The sequence below is a fragment of the Triticum urartu genome, chromosome 4A, assembly GCF_056163025.1.
Source record: "Triticum urartu cultivar PI428250 chromosome 4A, HENAU_Tu73, whole genome shotgun sequence".
Taxonomy (NCBI): domain Eukaryota; kingdom Viridiplantae; phylum Streptophyta; class Magnoliopsida; order Poales; family Poaceae; genus Triticum; species Triticum urartu.
In genome coordinates this window covers 257713599-257737746 of record NC_141876.1, presented here as the reverse complement: position 1 = coordinate 257737746, position 24148 = coordinate 257713599, and positions in this window count along the sequence as shown.

Genomic DNA, 24148 nt, shown 5'->3' with positions numbered 1-24148 from the left:
GATTTGAGAATTTGAGTTGCGGTTCCGTAACCTTTTGTTTTTCGTCTATCTAGCTACGGTTTGACATCAAGATCACCGCCACTCATCTTCGCCACGGACGCATCAACAACAACGACCACCTGGATCATCTTGGTATTTCGGTTTCCGTCAACCATTTTGACACCATACCGTAAGCAAGAACGGTAACCTCGTCTTGGTATTGGACATATCACTCTTGCCATTACATTGATAGCCATCATAGCCTTACTCCTTTGCGTTGCTTACCCATCGAGACTAGCCTTTGAGTATTGACGGAAACGAGACTTGTGGACATTAGTGATCATACTTCCCATAGCATACATACATAATTGTTGCATATATTGGTATCATCTCTTGTGTCACAAAGTTGTCATCGCATACACAATTGCTATCTTGGTTCGTCAAGCATTGCATGAGAAAAGAGCTGCAACATCAAAGAGCCAAACAAGCGCCAAACAAGCTTTTAAGCAAAGAGGAAAGATAAGCAAAGAGGTTTTAATCAAGAACCATAGCATCATACAACATTAAGATTGTCATACTCGATCATCTTCGATCATATCATCGAAACACCTTGCATAGAGCATACTTGGGATAGAAGTCGTTGCGTTTTTGCTAAGTAGGTTGGTGATAGAGGCGAGGGTGTCCCGATCTTTCGATGAGATGATAACTATCGAATTGTTGGAGACGACTTCGACGATCCGACTACAAACGTGCACGACATTGCGCCTTAGCAATCGCTAAACCAATCTCCTGAGGTTACTGACGATGACGGAAGCACGGTCAGCATGACCATGAAGGTCTATTCCTGCAAGCAATCGAAGAACAAGCAAGAATATGATAACACAATCTGAATATTGCGAATATATATGAAATATTGATAATGGTGGGGATCCGTAAGCGGTCTTTATCTGGTCGTTGGACACAAACGAAGTACACGAAGTTGCAATGGCTAACTTTTAACTAAACAAATCCCAAGGAAAAAGCTACTAGATGGATCTATTTATATAGGAGTAAGGGGTGGCAGCCAAGGAGGTAGAAGGACGTCCCAAGGCAGCCTAAAACCAACCCTAGGTCGTACAAGGCTCCTGGGCTGGAGTGGAGGTGATGCAACACCTTTGGACTTGTTGTTTGACTCGGATTCTGCCGCAGCGTCAGATTGTTTCATCTATATCTCAATGCTCTGGACGAATTTGAAGGTGAATCCAATTGGGTTGGAAAGAGCACGAAATCTACCTTCAAACAAAAAAAGAATCACCCAATTCGGAGTCCGTATGAAAATGTTGTTTGCGTTTTGAGTTAGGTATGTCTGTGCGGTCCGAATCTGAATCCAAAACGTAAGGGAGTTGGACTCTATCTTCTCTTCGCCCAAAAGTGACGTGAGAGGACTTTTTGAACAGAACCTAAACTTCTCCTTTTCACTTATCTTCATATGTGGATTGTACAAATGTCCCATACACCTGCAATTAGACAAAACACAAAAGTGTGTGAAGTATTTTTGTTCTGGATAACATAAATAGATTATTTAATAGTTGCACTGGAAATCACCTGACAAATATGCATGTATGCAATATTTTTGGTCGTATCCAAGGTAGTCATGTCCTGATCATCCTCCCTTCTTGAAAACAAAGCCGTCCCCGGCGTTGCTTAATCTGAAATGTGGTTAACAAAAGAGACAAGGTGTACATGTTGTATATGTATATGTCATCAATTTTTACTTCCCTTGATTTTTGCACATATGACACATGTATACATGAGTAACTTTCGTAGATCATAATATATAAAGCCAAAATATTATCATAAGTAGAAGGCATGAAAATATTGCAAGTCAGTTTGCACATATAAGTGAAGCTCTTATTAATATCAAAAGATTGACAATATTCATCGTTAAACCATCCCAGCATTGGTGAATAAATCTTACTTGCATCAAATTTACATGCGACAACATTCTTAAATAAGCAAACATGCTGTAGGTTATTGGACACAGAATCATCACCAAGATTAGAGGTCATATCAAAATAATTAAACATTGGTTCTTTTGCATCAACAGTTAATTCAATGGGTGCACCCAAAATTGTTGGTATTTCAGTTGTTTGATCACATGGCAAAGTCAAATTATCAACATAGTCCTCTAAAATAGGTGGTACGATCAAAGTAGTGGGTAGCTCATCAGATGGTGCATTCAAATTGACAAGGCATTCATCATTCTCATGTTGAGATGGAAGATCAGTACCTTTGTCATTACCTCTTATGATCAACTCAGATGATGTAGCGACTCTCAGGGGCGATGTGTCACATGGTGGAGGGGATGTAGTACTCACAACAATGGATTTTGTTGTCATAGTATGCCTAGTAGTTCAAGGAACAATCATATCAACTCTTGGAATGTCCATCGTGCGCTTGTTCTCCTCGTGGGCAACACGTCATTTTATTTCCTGTTCAGCTTTGCAAGCAAGACGGAACAAATGGTCCATAGGATAACACTCTTCATGAATTAATATATCTTGAATATCACGGTTTAATCCTCGCCAAAATCTATCCATAAAATCATCTTCACTTTCTTCTAAAGAGGAATGCAACAAGCTAGTTTGTAAATCATCATAATATTTTGTGACAGTGTCACTACCTTGTTTTAAATGTTGCAACTTCTTAATCATGTCGCGAGTATAATAAGCGGGAAGGAAACTATCTCGCATGGCAAGTTACAAATCATCCCAAGTAGTAGGTATATAATCAGGGTGCAACCGACAATATTCACTCCACGAAACCAAAGCATAACCAGTGAAAGAACCAACCGCAACCTTAACCTTATTATGTTCATCAAAATTATGGGAAGAAAATATATTTTTTATGTTGAACTCCCATTCAATATATAAAGCAGGTCTAAAACGGCCATTAAATGGTGGTATATATACATTAACCTGGTCATGTGCATTTGGATGTTTGTGCACCTCTTGTGACGGTTGTGGTATTTGCAAAGGTGGTGGCATGTCTCCCATGATCGACAAAGCCATTAATTGACTCTGGATCCTGTCATGATTAGTAGAAATAAGAAGTAGAATCCAAAAAATATGTTCCTATGAACTACTAGGATGTGGTTGTAAAGCGCTCACAGTAAAGAAAATATCAATATCTTACAAGTTCTAAACATGCGGCACATGGTGACAGGCAACCAGCGGTGTCAAATAACTCCGAAGATTGTGTAAATTGATTGTCAGGGGAACATATGTATACATGGTGTAGAAATATGTGGAGCTGGGTTGGCTATATATGGTAGCAAAAGATTAGCAATAATCAATTCAAAGATGCAATGTGGAATAAATGTTCAACGACGGTACTGTGTTGGTCCTAGGCTAGACCGGACTAGAGACGCGAGCCTAGAACACTAATGAGGTCACGGCGTAGCACAACTAGCATCAATAAAGGATATGAAGTAGCTCTGGACAACAAGATATAAGTGAAGATCACAATAGCAGTAAAGATAATGATATGAAACAACAGCCAAGAAGGATATATCAACAACTTTCTCTCCAACTTTCCTCTAAAAAGTTTGTGCCAATTTTTTTGATGATTTTTTCAAGAATGGTACTGACTCAAGATTTCAAACACAAAAGGAATCACTCAATTCCGAGTTGATATGAGGAGTCAAAAAATTCTAAAACTGGCCTGAAAAACTGGGATAATCTGTGTTCGTGAACTTCGGAGGGTAAAAAGACCTATTTAGAAGCAGATTTTGTGGTGCCAAATACTAAAATAGCTTCTGCAACTATTTAGATGCGGCTCGTCGCTAGCTTTCATTTGAGTACTCGCGAAGCCAAAATGGACTTCGTATAAGGAAGTAATGTCTGTTTTACTGAACTGTGCACAAAACAGATTCCAATCCGAATTCAACTACGAGATTGAGTCTAGATAGATCTGCATTTTGTTTTTTTTCTTTTCTCTTTTTTTCTCTATTTTTTTCCTCACAATTTTTTTCTTTTTCTTTCTCTCTTGTTTTCTATGACTTTTTTTTTTAATTTTTTTCTCTTTTTTTCACTGTTCTTTTTCTCTCTCCCTCTTTCCAACACAAACTAGATAAGATACAGATTGGATCTACCGAAGATGTGAATGACCTCAACTATGATTGTGACAATGAACGATGGGTAGCACGTGGTAGAAATTGATGAATGGGTGGTGGAGAGCGGAAGGGATAACGATGCAGCGGCGACGCGACTAATGTGAACAGAACTCAAAACTCTAAACGAACTAGACACTAAGACCAGCAACTCGACAGGACTATGCAACCGATCATTCAACTATGCAAGCAATGAAAAGAAAATTGCAAAGGCTCAAGCTAGCTTGGACAAAGGATGAATAGATCTAACTTTTTGTGGTTTTTTCTTGGACAATAGGTAAGAAAATAAATCTAATCTAGGAAAAACTGGAAATTCTCATCGAGCAACCTGAAAACTAATATCACTTGATAGAGGCGAGGGTGTGCCGATCTTTTGATGAGATGATAACTATCGATTTGGTGGAGACGACTTTGACGATCCGACTACAAACGTGCACAACGTAGCGCCTTAGCAATCGCTAAACCAATCTCCTAAGGTTACTGACGATGCCAGAAGTACGGTCAGCCTGACCATGAAGGTCTATTCCTGCAAGCAATCGAAGAACAAGCAAGAATATGATAAAGCAATCTGAATATTGCAAATATATATGAAGTATTTATAATGGTGGGGATCCGTAAGCGGTCTTGTTCTGGTCGTTGGACACAAACGAAGTATACGAAGTTGCAATGGCTAACTTTTAACTAAACAAATCCCAAGGAAAAGAGCTACTAGATGGATCTATTTATATAGGAGCAAGGGGTGGAGGCCATGGAGGTGGAAGGATGTCCCAAGGCAGCCTAAAACCAACCCTAGGTCATACAAGGCTCATGGGCCAAAGTGGAGGTGATGCAATACCTTTGGACTTGTTGTTTGACTCGGATTCTGCTGCAGCGTCAGATTCTTTCATCGATATCTCAATGCTTCGGACGAATTTGGAGGTCAATCCAATTGGGTTGGAAAGATCACGAAATCTACTTTCAAACAAAAAAAGAATCACCCAATTCGGAGTCCATATGAAAATGTTGTTAGTGTTTTGAGTTGATATGAGGAGTGAAAAAATTCTAAAACTGGCCTGAAAAATTGGAATAAGTTGTGTTCGTGAACTTCGAAGGGAAAAAAGACCTATTTAGAAGCCGATTTTGAGGTGCCAAATAATGAACTTGCTTCTGCAACTATTTAGATGCGGCTCATCGCTAGCTTTCTTTTGAGTACTCGTGGAGTCAAAACTGACATCGTGTGAGGAAGTTATGCATGATTTACTGAACAGTGCACAAAACAGATTCCAATCCGAATTCAACTACGAGATTGAGTCTAGATAGATCCAAATTTTGTTTTTTTCTTCTCTCTTTTTTTCCTCACATTTTTTTCTTTTTCTTTCTCTTTTTTTCTCTAACTTTTTTTCTCTCTCATTTTTTTCTTTTTTTCTCTCCCTCTTTCCAAAACAAACTAGATAAGATGCAGATTGGATCAAGCGAAGATGTGAACGATCTCAGCTATTAGTATGACAATGAACGGTGGGTAGCACATGGTGGAAATTGATGGATGGGTGGTGGACAGCGAAAGAGATAACAATGCAGCGGCGACGTGACTAATGTGAACAGAACTCGAAACTCTAAACAAACTAGACACTAAGACCAGTAAGTCGACACGACGATGCAACCGATAATTCAACTATGCAAGCAATGAAAAGAAAATTGCAAAGGCTCAGACTCGCTTGGACAAAGGATGAATAGATCTAACTTTTTGTGGCTTTTTCTTGGACAACCTGAAAAGATTGACAATATTCATCGTTAAACCATCCCAGCATTGGTGAATAAATCTTACTTGCATCAAATTTACATGCGACAACATGCTTAAATAAGCAAACATGCAGTAGGTCATTGGACACAGAATCATCACCAAGATTAGAGGTCATATCAAAATAATTAAACATTGGTTCTTTTGCATCAACAGTTAATTCAATGGGTGCACTCAAAATTGTTGGTATTTCAGTTGTTTGATCACATTGCAAAGTCAAATTATCAACATAGTCCTCTAAAATAGGTGGTACGATCAAAGTAGTGGGTAGCTCATCAGATGGTGCATTCAAATTAACAAGGCATTCATCATTCTCATGTAGAGATGGAAGATCAGTACCTTTGTCATTACCTCTTATGATCAACTCAGATGATGTAACGAATCTCGGGGGCGATGTGTCACATGGTGGAGGTGATGTAGTACTCACAACAATGGATGTTGTTGTCATAGTATGCCTAGTAGTTGAAGGAACAATCTGATGAGGACATCAATACCATTGTTACACCCACAACCCCTGCTGCTATACATACTAGACCAATTACTAGAGCTCGCGCACGCCAATTGAATTATCAGGTACTTCCGTTTCTTGGTAACGATTCTAATGTTCATGGGAATATGATGCTGCCTAAATTGGATACATTTGTTTTGCTTACAAATGAAGGGCCTAGCTTGGACAAGAAAGATGAACCTTGGAGCAAGTTCAAGCATGGAGATGATGGCATGCGGAAGGGGAACAAGAACGGAGTTACAAGTGATGATTCCAGGACTCTGAAGCCACCATAATGAGTGCATCAAGCATGGGACGAAATATACAAGATGCCACTTCATAAATTTCGTCCAGAGGCTATTCTAGGTGTTGTGTCATCTTATTATTGGGCCAGGCCCATGTATTTTCGAAGTACTTAAGTATAGGCTGTTTTTAGAGTCCGTATGTGTGGGGAAACAAGAGTTAGGGTTGGTTTCAGACCCCTCCACCAAGGGCCACGAAATTCCCCCTCTCTCCTCCATAGATACTGCCCTTAGGGCATTGTTTAGACTTTGGGTTTTGTTTAGACTAAAAGTTCGCCATAGCTGCAACTTCGCGTCCTTCGTTTGTGTCCAACGACCAGACCAAGACGTCACAGAACCCCACCTTCATTAATAAAGCTTTCCTCTTTTATTCGCAATATCCAGATTGCAATATCAGTTTCTTGCTTGCTCTTCATTTGCTCGCAGGAAATAGACCCTCGTGGTCAGGTTGATCGTGCTACGGCGTGGTCAATAACCCTCGGAAGTTGGTTTAGCGATTGCTAAGGCGCGACGTCTTCGCACGTTCGTAGTCAGATCGTCAAAGTCGCCTCCCACAGAAAATGATATCTATCTCATCGAAACATCGGGACACCTTTGCCTCTATCAAGTGGTATCAAATTTCCAGGTTGCTCGGTGAGATTTTACAGTTTTTCGTAGTTTAGATCGAGTCTGTTCTTCATACCTATAATCCACGAAAAAGCCAAAAAAAATTAGGGTTAGTTCATCCTATCCGAACAAATCTGAGCCTTTGCATAATCTTTTTTGTATTTGCTGTGTTGAATTTGTAGTTGCATCATCGTGTCTGGTTGCTGGTCTTAGTGTCTAGTCCTTTAGAGTTTCGAGTTCTATTCACAAGTAGTCACGCCGCCGCCGCATCATCATCATCACCGCTGCCATATACCACCATCGTCATTACCGCTGCCATATACCACCATCGTCATCACCGCTGCCATATACCAGCATCGTCATCACCGCTGCCATAAACCACCATCATCATCACCGCTGCCATATACCACATATCCACCGCCATCACGATAATCCGAGTCCACCTCCATCACCGATTCGCCACCAGTCCGAGTTCCACCATCCTACATATATCCGCCACCAGTCTGAGTTTCCACCAGATTCATCTCCGCCACCAGTCCTAGTCCGAGTCCAGTATTTGTTGCTTTGTTTTCAAGTTCCAGATCACGCGATACTCCAAGTCGTGACAGAATAGGACTCCTAAGATTCCGTGCTACCCGCAGAAGAAAAATAGTTCCAAACTCAAAAAAACTAAGTCTGGAAAATTCTGGCTAGGCAGTTTTTAGACCATTTGTAGACTTTTTCGAAAAAAAATTGTTGCGGAGCAAAAAAAAGTGCAAAAAAAAGTGAAAAAAAAGAAAAAAAATTCAGAGCGTGCTCCTCCCTTGTTTACGTGCAGCGCCGTGATTTTGTTAGTGTTCTAGGCTCGCGTCTCTAGCACGGTCTAGCCTAGGACCAACACAGTACCGTCGTTGAGCGTTTATTCAACTTTGCATCTCTGAATTGATTATTGCTGACCCTTTTTGCTACCATATTATAAGCCGCCCCAGCTCCACATACATCTACTCGTACATTTGACTCTCCCTGGTAATCGCTCTATCCAAGCTTTGAGAGTTTTGACTACGATGGTTGCCGATCACCACCTGCTGCTGGGTAAGAACTGGTAAGAATTTGAGATTTGCTTGGCGGATTTGTGACATCCATCACCACCTCTTGTTAGCAGTCTGTAGGATCATATTCTTGTGTGTTCCCATTGCTGCTAACCATGGCAGGATCACAAGCCGACGAGACTGACTGGGAGAACATGACAAACAAAGAGTTACATGATAAGTTTCAGCAAATGATGAGTGGACAGGTGGAAGATGTGCTAAACAGATTTGAAGAGGCCATGGAGAAGATAGATGGCATTGAGAAGGCGTTCGAAACAAAGCTCGATAACAAGTTTAATGAATTGCTCGCGCGTCTTCCACCGCCCGCTGCGCCTGTCGCACCTCTACAACAACAACATCGTCTTCCAAATCAAGTGGGACGAGCACAACGCGTTCCCATTGAGCCTGGTCAAACTTCTGGTGCTGCTATACCTACTATTGGTGCTTCTGTCGCTCCTGCTGCTACTACAGAGGTGGAGGACCATTACGAGGATGAGGTTGATCAAAATCAGAACTACGTGCAACCACCAGCACCACCACCACCAGGTCGTCCTCATGCATATCATCGCAATGGTAGGGCTGCACCACCACCTGAGGTACATGACCATCTTCCTAAACTAAAATTGAATATTCCACCATTTGAGGGTAGATATGTTCCTGATATATATCTTACTTGGGAGTTAGAAACTGAACAACGATTTACATATTTACAATATCCTGAGGAGAGATGTGTTCCTGCTGCTGTTTGTGCTTTCACTAGCTTTGCATGTGTTTGGTGGTCTGAGCATTGTAGATTATATCCTATTCCAGCTACTTGGGCTGCTTTGAAAACTGCTATGCATACTCGTTGGGATCCACCATATTATCAACGTGAATTACTTCAAAAATTGCAGCGTTTAAGACAAGGAAAAAATTCTGTAGAAGAATATTATCAGGAATTACAAACTGGCATGATTAGATGTGGTATTGTTGAGGAGAATGAAGCTATGCTTGCACATTTTATGGGTGGATTAAATAGAGAGATTCAGACCATTCTAGAGTATAAGGAGTATACTAATATCACTCATTTATTCCATTTTGCTTGTAAAGCTGAACGTGAAGTGCGGGATCGACAAGCATTGGCGCGAACTAACTTTTCTGCAGGTCAATCTTCATCATGGATACCACGTGCATCCTCTACTTCCACTACACCAGCACCTCCATCAGGTGCCACCTCCAGCCGTGATACAAGAAAGCAAGCACAACCACCACTATCTGCCGAGAGCACACCTCCCGGGCCTGCGCAGAGTTCTTCTTCCATGGCATCAACAGGGCACACAAGTGATATTATTTGTCGTCGTTGTAAGGGAAGAGGACATTTTGCGAGAGAATGCAAATCTCAGCATGTGATGATTGCTACTAAGGATGGTGAGTATGAGTCCGCTAGTGACTATGATGAGGACACTTTGGCTCTTATTACACGTGAAGAACACGGTGGAGATGATTCTGATCATGAGACGCAATACATGGCTCCTAAAGATGCTGACAGGTATGAATGTTTAGTTGCTCAACGTGTTTTGAGTGTGCAGGTCACACAAGATGAGCGAAATCAGAGGCATAATTTGTTCCATACAAAGGGAATTGTGAAGGAACGTTCTGTTTGCGTCATCATAGATGGAGGGAACTGCAATAACTTGGCTAGCATGGGGATGGTGGGGAAGCTATCACTCACCACAAGACCACATCCACATCCTTACTACATCCAATGGTTCAACAATAGTGGCAAGGTTAAGGTAACACGTACTGTTCGTGTGCATTTTAGTATCTCTACATATGCTGATTATGTTGATTGTGATGTGGTACCTATGCAAGCATGTTCCTTATTACTTGGTAGACCATGGCAATTTGATAAAAATTATGTACACCATGGTAGAAACAATCAGTATACTCTTGTTCATAAGGATAAAAATATTACTTTGCTCCCTATGACTCCTGATTCCATTTTGAAAGATGATATTAATAGAGCTAATAAAGCAAAACAGGAGAAAAATAAAAGTAAAAATCAGATTGTGGCAAAAGACTTTGAGCAACAAATGCAGCCTAATAATAAACCATCTAGTATTGTTTCTAAAATTAAATTGAAAAGTGCATGTTTAATTGCAACCAAATCTGATATTGATGATTTAGATTTTAGCAAATCTGTTTGCTATGCTTTTGTGTGCAAAGCGGCATTATTTTCATTCGAGGACGTGCCTTCCTCTTTGCCTCCTGCTGTCACTAACATTTTGCAGGAGTTCGCCGACGTCTTTCCACAAGACGTGCCACCGGGATTACCACCTATTCGAGGGATTGAGCATCAAATTGACTTAATTCCCAGTGCATCATTACCCAACCGTGCACCATACCGTACCAATCCAGAGGAGATGAAGGAGATTATGCGCCAAGTACAAGAACTGCTCGACAAATGTTATATATGCGAATCCCTTAGTTCTTGAGCTGTTCCTATCATTTTAGTGCCGAAAAAGGATGGTACGTCATGTATGTGTGTTGATTGTAGAGGCATTAATAATATTACTATTCGTTATCGTCATCCTATTCCTAGGCTAGATGATATGCTTGATGAATTGAGTGGCTCTATAATATTCTCCAAAGTTGATTTGCGTAGTCGATACCATCAAATTCGTATGAAATTGGGAGATCAATGGAAAACAACATTTAAAACTAAGTTTGGATTATATGAGTGGTTAGTCATGCCTTTTGGGTTAACTAATGCACCTAGTACTTTCATGAGGTTAATGAACGAAGTTTTACGTGCTTTCATCGGACGATTTGTGGTAGTTTACTTTGATGACATATTCATTTATAGCAAATCTTTGGAGGAACATTTGGAACATTTACGTGCTGTTTTTATTCCTCTACGGGATGCACGTTTGTTTCGTAACCTTTGAAAGTGCACCTTTTGCACTGACCGAGTATCTTTTCTTGGCTATGTTGTTACTCCACAGGGAATTGAAGTTGATAAAGCCAAGATTGAAGCTATTGAGAGTTGGCCGTAGGCCAAAATGGGCACACAAGTGAGGAGTTTCCTTGGCCTCGCTGGTTTCTATAGGTGTTTTGTGAGAGATTTCAGCACCATTGCTACACCTCTCAACGAGCTTAGAAAGAAGGGTGTGCCTTTTGTTTGGGGTACCGCACAGGAAGAAGCCTTCATGGTATTGAAAGATAAGTTGACACATGCTCCTTTACTCCAACTTCCTGATTTTAATAAGACTTTTGAGCTTGAATGTGATGCTAGTGGAATTGGATTAGGAGGTGTGTTATTACAAGATGGCAAACCTGTTGCATACTTTTCTGAAAAATTGAGTGGGCCTAGTCTGAACTATTCTACTTATGACAAAGAATTATATGCTCTTGTTTGGACCTTAGAAACATGGCAACATTATTTATGGCCCAAGGAATATGTTATACATTCTGATCATGAATCTTTGAAACACATTAAAAGTCAAGCAAAACTAAACCGTAGACATGCTAAATGGGTTGAATTCATTGAGACTTTTCCTTATGTCATTAAACACAAGAAGGGTAAAGAAAATGTTATTGCTGATGCATTGTCTCGTCGTTATACTATGCTTTCACAACTTGACTTTAAAATATTTGGTTTGGAGACCATCAAATATAAATATGTGCATGATGCTGAATTTAAAGATGTATTGAAGAATTATAAGGAAGGGAGAACTTGGAACAAGTTCGTTCTTAATGATGGATTTGTGTTCCGTGCTAACAAGCTATGCATTCCAGCTAGCTCTGTTCGTCTTTTGTTGTTGCAGGAGGCGCATGGAGGAGGATTAATGGGACACTTTGGCGTCAATAAGACAGAGGATATACTTGCTACACATTTCTTTTGGCCAAAGATGATACGGGATGTTGAGCGTTTTGTTGCTCGCTGCACTACATGTCAAAAAGCTAAGTCATGACTCAATCCGCATGGTTTATATATGCCTTCGCCTGTACCTAGTGTTCCTTGGGAGGATATATCTATGGACTTTGTTTCAGGTTTACCTTGAACAAAGAAGGGGAGGGATAGCATATTTGTTGTCGTGGATAGGTTCTCGAGAATGGCACACTTTATACCATGTCATAAAAGCGATGATGTTGTTAATGTTGCTGATTTGTTCTTTCGTGAAATTATTCGCTTGCATGGTGTGCCAAATACTATTGTTTTAGATTGTGATACTAAATTTCTTAGCCACTTTTGGAGATATTTATGGGCTAAGTTGGGGACTAAACTGCTTTTTAGTACTACTTGGCACCCCCAAACTGATGGACAAACTAATGTAGTCAATAGAACATTGTCTACTATGCTTAGGGAAGTTTTGAAGAATAACAAGAAAATGTGGGAAGAATGCTTGCCTCATATTGAATTTGCTTATAATCGTTCATTGCATTCTACTACTAAGATGTGCCCTTTTGAAATTGTGTATGGTTTCCTACCTCATGCACCTATTGATTTGTTGCCTCTTCCATCTTCGGAGAAGGTTAATTTTGATGCTAAAGAACGTGCTGAATTGATTTTAAAAACGCGTGAGTTAACTAAGGAAAACATTGAGCGTATGAATGCTAAATATAAACTTGCTGGAGATAAGGGTAGAAAACATGTTGTGTTTGCACTTGGAGATCTTGTTTGGTTACATTTGCGTAAGGATAGATTTCCTAATTTGCACAAATCAAAGCTAATGCCACGTGCTGATGGTCCTTTTAAGGTGTTAGAGAAAATAAATGATAATGCATATAAACTTGAGCTGCCTGCAGATTTTGGGGTTAGTCCCACTTTTAACATTGCAGATTTGAAGCCTTACTTGGGTGAGGACGATGAATTTTCGTCGAGGACGACTTCATTTCAAGAAGGGGAGGATAATGAGGACATCAATACCATTGTTACACCCACAACCCCTGCTGTTATACATACTGGACCAATTACTAGAGCTCGCGCACGCCAATTGAATTATCAGGTACTTTCGTTTCTTGGTAACGATTCTAATGTTCATGAGAATATGATGCTGCCTAAATTGGATACATTTGTTTTGCTTACAAATGAAGGGCCTAGCTTGGACAAGAAAGATGAACCTTGGAGCAAGTTCAAGCATGGAGATGATGGCATGCGCAAGGGGAACAAGAACGGAGTTACAAGTGATGATTCCAGGACTCTGAAGCCACCATAATGAGTGCATGAAGCATGGGACGAAATATACAAGATGCCACTTCATAAATTTCGTCCAGAGGCTATTCTAGGTGTTGCATCACCTTATTATTGGGCCAGGCCCATGTATTTTCGAAATACTTAAGTATAGGCTGTTTTTAGAGTCCGTATGTGTGGGGAAACAAGAGTTAGGGTTGGTTTCGAACCCCTCCACCAAGGGCCACAAAATTCCCCCTCTCTTCTCCATATATACAGCCCTTAGGGCATCGTTTAGACTTTGGTTTTTGTTTAGACTAAAAGTTCGCCATAGCTGCAACTTCGCATCCTTCGTTTGTGTCCAACGACCAGACCAAGACGTCACAGAACCCCACCTTCATTAATAAATCTTTCCTCTTTTATTCGCAATATCCAGATTGCAATATCAGTTTCTTGCTTGTTCTTTGTTTGCTCGCAGAAAATAGACACTCATGGTCAGGTTGATCATGCTCCGGTGTGGTCAATAACCCTCGGAAGTTGGTTTAGCGATTGCTAAGGCGCGACGTCTTCACACGTTCGTAGTCGGATCGTCAAAGTCGCCTCGCACAGAAAAAGATATCTATCTCATCGAAACATCGGGACACCTTTGCCTCTATCACAATCATATCGACTCTTGGAATGTGCATCGTGCGCTTGTTCTCCTCGTGGGCAACACGTCGTTTTATTTCCTGTTCAGCTTTGCAAGCAAGACAGAACAAATGGTCCATAGGATAATACTCTTCATGAATTAATATCTCTTGAATATCACGGTTTAATCCTCGCCAAAATCTATCCATAAAATCATCTTCACTTTCTTCTAAAGAGGAATGCGACAAGCTAGTTTGTAAATCATCATAATATTTTGTTACAGTGTCACTACCTTGTTTTAAATGTTGCAACTTATTAATCATGTCGCGAGTATAATAAGCGGGAAATAAAGTATGTCGCATGGCAAGTTACAAATCATCCCAAGTAGTAGGTATATAATCAGGGTGTAACCGACAATATTCACTCACCAAACCAAAGCATAACCAGTGAAAGAACCAACCGCAACCTTAACCTTTTGATGTTCATCAAAATTATGGGAAGCAAATATATTTTTTATGTTGAACTCCCATTCAATATATAAAGCAGGTCTAAAACAGCCATTAAATGGTGGTATAGATAGATTAACCTGGTCATGTGCATTTGGATGTTTGCACACCTCTTGTGACGGTTGTGGTATTTGCAAAGGTGGTGGCACGTCTCCCACGATCGACAAAGCCATTAATTGACTCTGGATCCTGTCATGATTAGTAGAAACAAGAAACAGAATCCAAAAAATATGTTCCTATGAACTACTAGGATGTGGTTGTAAAGCGCTCATAGTAAAGCAAATATTAATATCTTACAAGTTCTTACCATGCGGCACGTGGTAACAGGCAACCAGCGGTGTCAAATAACTCTGAAGATTGTGTAAAGCGATTGTCAGGGGAACATACGTATACATGGTGTAGAAATATGAGGAGCTGGGTTGGCTATATATGGTAGCAAAAGATTAGCAATAATCAATTCAAAGATGAAATGTTGAATAAATGTTCAACGACGGTACTGTGCTGGTTCTAGGCTAGACCGGACTAGAGATGCGAGCCTAGAACACTAATGAGGTCATGGCATAGCACAACTAGCATCAATAAAGGATATGAAGTAGCTCTGGACAACAAGATATAAGTGAAGATCACAATAGCAGTAAAGATAATGATATGAAACAACAGCCAAGAAGGATATATCAACAACTTTCTCTCCAACTTTCCTCTGGAAAAGTTTGTGCCAATTTTTTTGATGATTTTTTTTCAAGAATGGTACCGACTCAAGCTTTCAAACACAAAAGGAATAACTCAATTCTGAGTTGATATGAGGAGTCAAAAAATTCTAAAATTGGCCTGAAAAACTAGAATAAGCTGTGTGTGAACTTCAGAGGACAAAATGACCTATTTAGAAGCAAATTTTGAGGTGCCAAATATTGAAATAGCTTCTGCAACTATTTAGATGCGGCTCATCGCTAGCTTTCATTTGAGTACTCAAGGAGCCAAAACGGACTTCGTATAAGGAAGTAATGTCTGTTTTACTGAACTGTGCACAAAACAGATTCCAATCCGAATTCAACTATGAGATTGAGTCTAGATAGATCTGAATTTTGTTTTTTTCTTCTCTCTTTTTTTTCTCTATTTTTTTCCTCACACTTTTTTTCTTTTTCTTTCTCTCTTTTTTTCTCTGACTTTTTTAAAAAAATTCTCTTTTTTTCTCTGTTCTTTTTCTCTCCCCCTCTTTCCAACACAAACTAGATAAGATGCAGATTGGATCTAGCGAAGATGTGAACGACCTAAACTATGATTGTGACAATGAACGATGGGTAGCATGTGGTGGAAATTGATGGATGGGTGGTGGACAGCAGAAGGGATAACGATGCAGCGGCGGCATGACTAATGTGAACAGAACTTGAAACTCTAAACGAACTAGACACCAAGACCAGCAACTCGACAGGATGATGCAACCGATAATTCAACTATGCAAGCAATGAAAAGAAAATTGCAAAGGCTCACACTGGCTTGGATAAAGGATGAATAGATCTAACTATTTAGTGGTTTTTTCTTGGACAATAGGTAAGAAAATAAATCTAATCAAGGAAAAACGGGAATTCTCACCGAGCAACCTGAAAACTGATACTACTTGATAGAGGCGAGGGTGTCCCGATCTTTCGGTGAGATGATAACTATCGATTTGGTGGAGACGACTTTGACTTTCCGACTACAAACGTGCACGACGTTGCGCCTTAGCAATCGCTAAACCAACCTCCTAAGGTTACTGACGATGCCGGAAGTACGGTTAGCCTGACCACGAAGGTCTATTCCTGCAAGCAATCGAAGAACAAGCAATAATATGATAAAGCAATCTGAATATTGTGAATATATATGAAGTATTTATAATGGTGGGGATCCATAAGTGGTCTTGGTCTGGTCGTTGGACACAAACGAAGTATACGAAGTTGCAATGGCTAACTTTTAACTAAACAAATCCCAAGGAAAAAAGTTACTAGATGGATCTATTTATATAGGAGCAAGGGGTGGCGGCCAAGGAGGTGGAAGGATGTCCCAAGGCAGCCTAAAACCAACCCTAGGTCGTACAAGGCTCATGGGCCAAACTGGAGGTGATGCAACACCTTTGGACTTGTTGTTTGACTCGGATTCTCCTGCAGCGTCAGATTGTTTCATCGATATCTCAATGCTCCGGACGAATTTGATGGTGAATCTAATTGGGTTGGAAAGATCACGAAATCTACTTTCAAACAAAAAAGGAATCACCCAATACAGAGTCCGTATGAAAATTTTGTTGGCGTTTTGAGTCAGGTATGTCTGTGCAGTCCGAATCTAAATCCAAAACGTAAGGGAGTTGGACTCTATCTTCTCTTCGCCCAAAAGTGACGTGAGAGGACTTTTTGAACATAACCTAAACTTCTCCTTTTCACTTATCTTCATATGTGGATTGTACAAATGTCCCATAAACCTGCAATTAGACAAAACACAAAAGTGTGTGAAGTATTTTTGTTCTGGATAACATAAATAGATTATTGAATAGTTTGCACTAGAAATCACCTGACAAATATGCATGTATGCAATATTTTTGGTCGTATCCAAGATAGTCATGTCATCATCAGTTGTGCACAAGTTCTTGTATCCGCCTATTGTGCAATCGTGCTAGGGTCTTTCTAGTGTCGTTCAACACGAGCATTTTTGTGGATTCCACATTTTGGCTCATCCTTGGTTGCACGACCCCACTTATCTTTTTGCGTGTGTGTTTCCGGGTACCTTATATGCTTGGTCTACTTGTTACATTGCATCTTGCGAATCTTTTCCAACATTATTGAAGCTCACTTACAATTGCATCAAATTTTGTGCCACCATACAAACCAAGCTCCACCATAAGCTTTTACTTGTGTAGGTGTGAGAAACCGACAAGAGCTTGTACCAATTGTGCTATTTCCTTGTCCTATATTGGAGTGATCATCGATCCATTTTCAACTTCGGTCAAGGTACATTTGGTATTCGTTCTTCTCTTTCTACCACTCACATTTGCCTTGGAATGATGGATAGGCCAAGTACTTCTACCAACCCATTCTTCATTGAGCACGACGAAGACATGAACTCCTACGTCACCAAGAGTCACCTCTTTGGTGCACAACGTGCTTTGCATCAAGAGCAACAAGCTATGGGTGAACGCATCGACAACCTCGCCGCCGACTTGCGACTCTCCGAGCAACGTACAAGGGACTACTTAGACTACAAGCTCGATGATCACAAGCAAGAGAATGACGCAAGGATGGACGAGATTCGCACTTTGTTGCTCAACCGCTCTTCTTCCACTTCGTCCTCGACAAGAAAGAGCCATTCAAGTCGCTGCTTCGACTTCACCCTCTCTAGCTCAAGTACACCAACATTGAACACTCTACGCCATGCCGCGCGCAACAATTGTCAAGCAAGCCTCAATCCTCTACGTGACACCGACTCTCAAGAGCTCCGACGACGTCAAACCCAAGAGGCTTTTGCGCTAGCACGAGAATGGCAACGACAACGCCAACATGAAGAGGAAGAGCGAGCGCGTCTACACCAAGTTTCACAAGATGCCGAAGCACAACGCGAAGAACAACAACTCCGTGAAGCTCAACCACTTGCGGCACAACAAGCCCTCCGAGATTCAAGTCGAGTCATAGCCAACCGAGGCCGATAAGCTCGTGAACAAGAAGAAGCACTTCGCGAAGAAATTCAAGAACGAAGATTTCAAGCTCGCGTGCATCGTCAAGTTCCTCCTCGAGCTCGACAAGCTCCTCCACAAGCTCGCCAAGAACATCAAGTTCATCAAGAGCATGACGATATTGGAAATCCTCCACGACTAGAGCAACATGAGGTTGACAACCCTCCTCACCAAGAGCGACACGAGCTTGACAATCAACAACAACATGGACATCATCATCCCCGACCCCAACACAATGAATAGCAATGCTACGGCAAGCTCAAGTTCACCATGCCCAAGTTCAACGGAAGAAACGGTCCCGAAGAGTACCTATCATGGGCATTGAAAGCTGAAAAGATCTTCCGTTTGCAAAACTACGACGAAGAGAAGAAGATCGCGATGGCATCCCTTGAATTCCAAGACTATGTCCTCATTTGGTGGGAACAAGTCATCGAGCGCCAAGAGGCAGGAGGTGAACCACCCCTCACTACTTGGGCACAAATGAAGAATGTGATGAGAGCATGCTTCGTGCCTACCCACTACAACCGTGACCTCTTCAAGAAACTCCAACTACTCAAGCAAGGAACCAAGAGCGTTGAAGAGTACTACAAGGAGATGGAGATTGCCATGATACGAGCCAATGCCACGGAAGATGATGAGCAAAATATGGCACGTTTCTTGAATGGACTCAACCATCCTATCAAGAAGATCGCCGACTTCCAACCATACTCAAACCTCATCGATCTAGTGCATCAAGCTACAAAGGCGGAACATCAAGAGCAAGACAATTTCAAGTATGCCAAGTTCTCATCGAAGTCCTACGGCTTCTCCGACAACCAAGCTCCAACGACTCCAACACCATCTATCAAGCCTTCTACAAGCAACATCGACAAGTCGAGTTCCAAGAAAGCTTCGTCAACTCCAAGTCATCCTCCTAGTACAAGCAACTTCAAGCCGAGAGCTTCATCATCCTCAACTCCCATCGATGAGACCGTCAAGACGAGTTCCTTCAAATGCTTCACATGTGGAGGCCAAGGCCACAAGTCCTATGAGTGCACCAACAAGCGGATAATGATTCTCAATGACAACGACACATACGACTCAACGAGTGAAGGAGAAATGGACGCTCTTGAGCAAGTCGCCATGCACCAGCAAGTGAACGATGAAGAGGAACAAGTCTTTTGCAATGAAGATTCAAGTCTCGCTCTTGTTGTCTCCAAGGTCTGGACTCTCCAACATCACCAAGAAGAAGACCAAAGATGTCACATATTCCACACAAATGCCGGCATCAATGGACGATCCGTCAAGGTCATCACCGATGGAGGGAGTTGTCATAACCTCGCAAGTGAAGAACTTTGCGCCAAGCTCCAATTTCCCAAGGTGAAGCATCCACATCCATACAAAGTGCAATGACTTAGCGACTCTGGCACTATCCAAGTCAACCATCAAGTACAAGTCTCCTTCAAAATGGGTGCCTCCGAAGACACCTTGGAGTGCGACGTTGTTCCAATGACCATTTTCCAACTCCTCCTTGGACACCCATGGCAATTTGATAGAGGATTCATACACAATGGTCGAACGAACAATTAAATCTTTAAGATGATGGGAAAGGAGTACGTGCTTCATCCAATGTCGCCAAGCCAAGTGATTGCCGACAAGCAAGCCACCCATCGTGGAGATCATAGTGAGAGAGTGAGCCACCAAAAAGAGAGTGAGCGCCACAAGCCCAAATCGAACCCCTCCACAATGAGCAAAAAGAAGAACTTAGTCCTATTTGCCACCAAAAGTGAGATAAGAGGAGTGTGTGGCAACCCATCTAGTGTCCTACACTACGTTCTTGTGTGCAAGGACAATGCACCACAAACTAACACTTCTCACACTCTTCCTCTAGCGTTGTCTTCTCTTTTGCAGGAATTTCAGGATGTTTTCCCCGACGAGCTACCTCTGGGACTACCTCCACTACGAGGCATTGAGCAGCGCATCGACCTCATCCCCGGAGCACCGCTTCTGAACAAAGATCCTGATCGCGTCAACCCCGAAGAAACCAAAGAAATACAAAGGCAAGTAAAGCATCTGATAGACCATGGACATGTGTGTGAAAGTTTGAGCCCTTGTGCCGTCCCGGTCATTCTTGTGCCAAAACGAGATGGTAGCTTTCTCATGTGCTCCGATTGTAAACCTATCAATGCTTTTACCGTTTGTTATAGGTATCCCATTGCACGCCTTGATGATATGCTTGATCAACTTAGTGGTGCCACTATCTTTTCGAAAATTGATCTTAAGAGTGGTTACTATCAAATATGCATACAAGAGGGTGATGAATGGAAAAATGCTTTCAGAACCAAGTTTGGCTTGTATGAGTGGTTAGTCATGCCTATGGGTCTCTCGGAAGCACCGGGTACTTTTATGCGTCTTACGAATCATGTCTTTCAGCCTTACATTGGTATATTTGTTGTGGTCTACTTTGATGATATCCTTATTTATAGCAAATCTCTTAGAGATCATGTCACCCATGTTCGAACCTCTATGCTAATATGGAGAAATGCCTTTTTGGCGTTGACAAGCTTGTTTTCTTGGGGTTTGTTGTCTCTTCCAAGGGTGTTCATGTTGATGAGTCCAAGATCAATGCTATTAAGACTTGCCCACAACTAGCCAATTTGCAACAAGTGCGTAGGTTTCTTGGCCTTGCGGGTTTCTATCATCGCTTTGTGAAAGATTTTAGCACCATTGCTTCGCCTTTGCATGCTTTGAGCAAGAAGAATGCGCTTTTTGTTTGGGGACCATCCCAAGATACTGCTTTCAATGAGCTTAAGAATTTGCTTACTCATGCTCCCGTGCTTGCATTACCCAACTTTGACAAACCCTTTGAGATTCATTGCGATGCTAGTGGTAATGGCATAGGAGGTGTGTTAACGCAAGAGAAGTGCCCCACAGCTTACTTTAGTGAGAAACTCTCCGGTGCGCAACGCAATTATCCCATCTATGACAAATAGCTCTATGCTTTAGTCCGGGTTTTGCATGAATGGGAACACTATCTTCGCCCTCATGAGTTTATCATTCATACCGATCATGAAACGCTCAAGTATCTTAAGGGCCAAACCAAGTTGAACAAGCGTCATGCTAAATGGAGTGAATTTATTGAGTCTTTTCCTTATGTCATCAAGTACATTAAGTGTAAGGAAAACATTGTGGCGGATGCCCTTTCTCGCATATGCATGCTTGTCACTCAACTTGAATTGGAGGTCATTGGCTTTGAGCATATCAAAGAATTGTATGTGCATGATCCTACTTTTGCTACTCCTTATGCCAAGTTTTTGACGCTCACCTCTTGGGAATGCTATTACATCAAAGATGGATATCTTATGAGAGCTAACAAACTTTGCATCCCCGAGTCTTCTCTTCGTTTGTTTCTTTTGCAGGAATCTCATGGAGGAGGCTTAATGGGACATTTTGGACACGACAAGACGTTCGCTACGCTCTCAAAGAACTACTATTGGCCCAAGATGTTTTGTGACGTCAATCGCTTCACCAATCGATGCTCTACATGCCGCAAAACTAAGTCCAAAGCTCAATCTCATGGCCTTTATATACCTCTACCAATCTGATGGAGGGTAGAACCCAAGTGGCCTGATCTTTCATGAAAGGAGTGGATCCCAACTAAGAACACGAAGAACACGAGGGGGAAAACACGAGGGGAAAGAGAGGAATCACTCAAATAGACAAGAAACAATCACACATGTGCTAGATCCATGAACACAAAGAGATACACGGTCCAAATCCAACAAAGGATGATACATAGGGTAGCCGGTTCTTCTCCGTAGAGGAGGTCTTGAATCCACAAGGGGATCTTCCCATGAAGGGTCTTGAATTCAAGGTGGATCCTCTCCGTAGAGGGGTCGAGGTCTCTCTCGTGGAGTAGATCCGATATGGATGAGCGATGCTCTATCTCACAAATGAGCTACCACAATGCTAACCCTAAAACGTAGGTGGAGGGGCAGTATATATAGTCTAAGGGGCGAAGGGGTACATGGGCCTTGGCCCAGATGCACTGCACGCAGGTAGGGGAGGCCGGACGTCCGGACGACGGGCCGGATGTCCGGGATGGCAGGCCGGATGTCCGGGCTGGAGGAGCTGACTTTGTTGCTCTCAATTTGGAGGGTGCCAGATTTCCGGCGGCGAGGCCGGATGTCCGGGACATGGCGAGGCACCGGATGTCCGTGGTTGACGCCGGATGGCCGGGGCCTGTAGCACTTGGTGGCTGGGCGGCTGTTGCTGTAGTGGTCGTCTCCAGCAGCCGGATGTCCGGGCCTGGGGCCGGATGTCCGGGTCATGGAGCTGCCTTTTTCTCCTTTCGGCGTTTCTCTTCATCTGTGGACTTGGCGGTTTGCCCGACTTCACGTGCATCTTCGGGAGGGTCCTCTTGATACCTAATCACGCATAACATTCCGGACTTAGGTACTAGCCATGCCTCGAGAGGATCAAATGGGATATCACTAAGGAAAGAAGTCACCTCGTTCTCGAGAGCTCTAGCTCGTGCTCATGTCATGGGGATGATCATAGGATGCTCCGCATCATCTCCCCTCCCTTAGGGAAGATCCAACCTCATATTGTGATGCTCATCACCATGGAAACGGTTGTTGTGGACGGACTTGTAGTTGACGGAGTTGAAGGCATTGGACAATCCAAGTACTCAAGGTGTCTCCGGAGTCGTATACATGCAAGAAAAGCAAACACAAACGACACTCGAAAATACAATGGTTAGCGCACACAAAGTGTCCATCATGTAAGAATGAGTTCGTTCGGCAAGATTGTTCGTGACAAAGTGCATGAAGCTTATGAAGATTATATAGAATGATATGCAAAGCATTCATGGGAACAATAGGATTTGTAGTATGCACAAAGGTGTGGTGAATGTGATCGAAGAAACCATTGTGAAAAATGATGTCATAAAGGGATGGTTCATCAAAAGCATTAACATGGTAACTGATGCTCAATGTGATGTGATCATGCAATTGATGATGGGCAATATGATCATCATGTATGAATATGCCATCAAGGAAGATCACAACAAATTTGCTAAGGAAATGCACAAGCTCATATATCATGGACGACATGGGAATACAAGATGCAACAAGGCAATCATAATGTGAGTCAATCCATGCATAAGATGCAAATTTGTCATGTGTATGATATGTCCATCGAGCATGACCACTAGTAGAAAAAGGGTCAAATGTGAAGCACATTAGTGCCGGTTTGAATTTGAGCCGGCACTAATGTGACCATTAGTGCCGGTTCCAATGGCTAGGCGGGCGGACATCATTAGTACCGGTTCATGGGCAACCTTTAATACTGGTTCATGCCACGAACTGATACTAATGAGGCCAGTGTGGCTGTGGTCAGGCTGGGGCCCCCACGAAGACCTTTAGTACCGGTTCATGGCATGAACCGGTACTAGAGTTTCATAGTAAACTAATTTTTAGTCCCACCTCGCCAAGGGAGAGGCAGTATGAGCGGTTTATAAGCCGTGAGTGCAGAGACAATGACGAAGGGGCGCAATGCTGATCTGCACGTTGATTAGCTTCAAGCCTTTCGGAATAACATAGATTGCACTGAGCTATGTGCAGTGCAGTCTACCCTATTCCGAAAGGCTTGAAGCAAATTAACCAGCATTGCACCTCTTTTTTATTTTTAATAATTTATTTGAACTCCGGACTTCTTGTGCTCAGTATGCAGCATTCAAAGCGACGTCATCAATTTCCAACATGTTCTGACATCATTTGCTGTTTTTTAGTCATTTACCGAATTGTTTATAGAGCTAAATG